At 49.7% G+C, this 3,622-nt stretch overlaps 1 pseudogene; it reads left to right on the top strand.

Annotated features, from left to right (window-relative positions):
- The first annotated feature begins 2,714 nt into the window (after nt 1-2,714).
- On the top strand, nt 2,715-3,323 carry LOC103073685 (ubiquitin-conjugating enzyme E2 S pseudogene; annotated as a pseudogene).
- Nucleotides 3,324-3,622: the final 299 nt, after the last annotated feature.

Here is a 3,622-nt window from a genome sequence, read left to right as displayed (position 1 = left end):
GATGACAATTTGATTTTCTTTCCCGTATAAGTGACTTGGCCTTTTGGGGGGCATTTGACTGCAGTCCTTTTCCTTTGCCCTTGTCTAAGGGAGCTGTGTGTTCCTGAACTGTTAGGAAGGGGATATGGGAAAGATAGCTTTTGTAGCTTTCTGCTCAAGACCTTGCTCTTTGGTTGTTTTCTTTTTTTTTTTTTTTAAATTTTATTTATTTATTTATTTATGGCTGTGTTGGCTTTTTGTTTCTGTGCGAGGGCTTTCTCTAGTTGCGGCAAGCGGGTGCCACTCTTCATCGTGGTGTGCCGACCTCTCACTATCACGGCCTCTCTTGTTGCAGAGCACAGGCTCCAGACGCGCAGGCTCAGTAATTGTGGCTCACGGGGCTAGTTGCTCGGCGGCATGTGGGATCTTCCCAGACGAGGGCTCGAACCCATGTCCCCTGCATTGGCAGGCAGATTCTCAACCACTGCGCCACCAGGGAAGCCCTGGTTGTTTTCTTGAAAGGAAAAAAAGGTGACCTCTTTCTTTCTGAGACCTCTGCTTCCCTCCCCGACTTTTATCTCCAGTGCTGTCCAGTAGAACTCTCTATGATGATGGAAATGTTCTATTTCTGCACTGTCCTATACAGTAACCATAAAATGGAAGCCACCAGCTACAGGTGGCTGTAAGAATTAGGAACATGATGGAACCCTTGCACATGGTTGGTGGGAATGGAAATTGGTGCAATCACTGTGGAAAACACTGTGGAGGTTTCTCAAAAAACTAAAAATGGAACTACCATACGACCCTGTAATTCCACTCCTGGGTATATATCCAAACTAAACCAAAACCAAAAACGCGAATTAAAAAAGATACATGCACCCCAACGTTCGTAGCAGCATTATTTACAGTTGCCAATATATGGAAACAACCTGTGTCCATCAACAGATGAATGGATAAAAAAGATGTGGTTGATCTATATATGCACAATGGAATACTACTCAGCCATAAAAAAGAACAAAATTATGCCATTTGCAGGAATGTGGATGGACTTGAGGGCATTATGCTAAGTGAAATAAGTCAGACAGGAAAAGACAAGTACTGTATGGTATCACTTATATGTGGAATCTAAAAATAGAAGAAACTAGTGAGTATAACAGAGAAGAAGCAGACTCACAGATATAGAGAACTAGTGGTGGGGGAGGGGCAATATAGGGTGGAGGAGGGGTTGGTACAAACTACTGGCTGTAAGATAGCCTCAAGGATGTAGGGTACAACATAGCCAAATTTTATAATAACTATAAATAGAAAGTAACCTTTAAAAACTGGATCAAAATTTAAAAAAATTAATAAAAAATAAAAGAATTTGAAACATGACAAATGCAACAAAAGAACTAAATATTTAAATTTAGTTTTAGTTAGCTTAAATGTCAAAAGCCATATATGGATAGTGGCTTCCATCTTGAGCCACACAGAATTCTAGACTTTATCTCTCTTTTGCCCCCGCTGTCACAGTCCTCCTCAGTTTGAAGACTCCAACCAGTAGTCCCTCCTCTGTGTGTGGTTCTGTCCTGAAAAGGAACTCTCATTTGTGAGTTTCAACAGTTGTGAGGTCTAGACTGCTCCAGGGCACCCTCCCCTGCTATTCAGGGCCTGCTGAGACCCCTCCCAGCATCACTGCTCATTTCACGTTGGCCTGTCACGCTTTCAGGCCAGCACCTGCTGGTGGTTTGAAGGGTCTCTAGCTGCTCCAGCCATCAGAAGCAACTTGGTCTTGTCTCGGCTCCCTCTGGCACAGTTGTTGATACTACACAGGCCTATTGCTACTGGGTGCTCGTCCTCGCCCACTCATATTTGGGTGTTCATGGGATTTCTCCTTACCAATTTTGTTGTAGAGGTTGCCTATGGATTTTTTGGCTTTCCACACTGGTTCCTCCATCTATTTCCCCAGGAGAGCTTACGAAAATTCAAACCTAGCCTGACCTTGGTGCCATGGTTCTGTTTTTATTTTGAAGACCTTGCCCATGTGTGTATCTCAGAAATACAGCCATTCTTGTGGATTTTCTGGTGCTTGAGTCCCAGCAGGAAAAGCTACGTGTACAGGCATACCTCGCTTTATTGCGCTTTGTATGCAGGTACTGTGGTTTTTGTTTTTTAAACAAATTGAAGGTTTGTGGCAACCCTGTATTGAGCAACTCTATAGGCACCATTTTTTCCCAACAGTATTTGCTCACTTCATGTCTTTGTGTCACATTTTGGTGATTATCACAATATTTCAAACTGTTTCATCATTATTTTATATCTGGGATCAGTGATCACTGATGTTACTACTGCAAACAAAATTACGACTTGCTGAAGGCTCGGAGGATGGCTAGCATATTTCAGCAATAAAGTATTTTTAAATTAAGGTACGTACCTTAGTGCTGGCCGGGCACCAGTGGGCGGGTGGTGGGAGGAGCTGCAGATGGCAAGGTTCACTGCGGGCCTCGGAGGGAGCGGGGCCACCGGGGCGTCGCTAGGGCCACCGGGGCGTCGCTAGGGCCACAGCGGCAGCGGTTGGGCGCCCCCCCCACCGCCCCGCCCCGACCCGGCCGGCGGCCGGAGGGCGCAGAAAGGGGGACGGTGGGACCCGCCCCTGGCCCCCCCCCCCCCCCCCGCCCCGCCCCGGCCGGCGGCCGGAGGGCGCAGAAAGGGGGACGGTGGGACCCGCCCCTGGCCTGCAGCAGTCGTGAACCTGCCCCGCCCACATCATCCGCCTGGTGTACAGGGAGGCAACGACACTGACAGCTGAGCCACCTGATGGAATCAAGGTCTTTCCCAACGAGGAGGGCCTCACTGACCTGCAGGTCACCATCGAGGGCCCTGAGGGGACCCCATACGCCGCAGACCTATTCCGCACGAAACTCCTTTTGGGGAAGGACTTCCCTGCCTCCCCACACAGGGGCTACTTCCTGACCAAGATCTTCCACCCAAGTGTGGGCGCCAACGGTGAGGTCTGCGTCAACGTGCTCAAGACGGGCTGGACGGCTGAGCTAGGCATCTGGCACGTGCTGCTGACCATCAAGTGCCTGCTGATCCACCCTAACCCCGCGTCTGCCCTCAAGGAGGAGGCGGGCGGCGCGCGCGCCTGCTCACAGAGATCCCCGGGGCGCAGGTGGGCCCAGCGGGAGGGCCGGGGCCGGCAGTCCCCGGCCAGCGGGGCTGCGGCCTCCACCGCCGACGCCATGGCTCCTGGACGCCCGGGAGGGGCCGAGGGGCCCATGGCCAAGAAGCACGCCGGTGAGCATGATAAGAAGCTGGCAGGCAAGAAAAAGACGGACAAGAAGCGGGCGCTGCAGCGGCTGTAGTGGGCTCTCCTCGCTCCCTCTCCCACCCACTCCCCACCTGACCCCAACTCTGTCTCTAAGTTATTTAAATTATGGCTGGGCTGGAGGAGGGCACGGGGGCACTGGGACCTGGATTTGTTTTTCTTCCAAATAAAGTTGGAAAAGCAGCAAACAAAATGAAAATAAAACTAAGGTATGTAAATTGTTTTTTAGACATAATGCTATTGCACACTTACTAGAACTACAGTATAGTGTAAACATAACTTTTATATGCACCAGGAAAACGCCATCTGACTCACTTTATTGCTATGCTTGCTTTC

The sequence above is a fragment of the Lipotes vexillifer genome, unplaced genomic scaffold (assembly GCF_000442215.2).
Source record: "Lipotes vexillifer unplaced genomic scaffold, Lipotes_vexillifer_v1.1 scaffold39, whole genome shotgun sequence".
NCBI lineage: Eukaryota > Metazoa > Chordata > Mammalia > Artiodactyla > Lipotidae > Lipotes > Lipotes vexillifer.
This window is presented reverse-complemented; position numbering and strand designations above follow the sequence as displayed.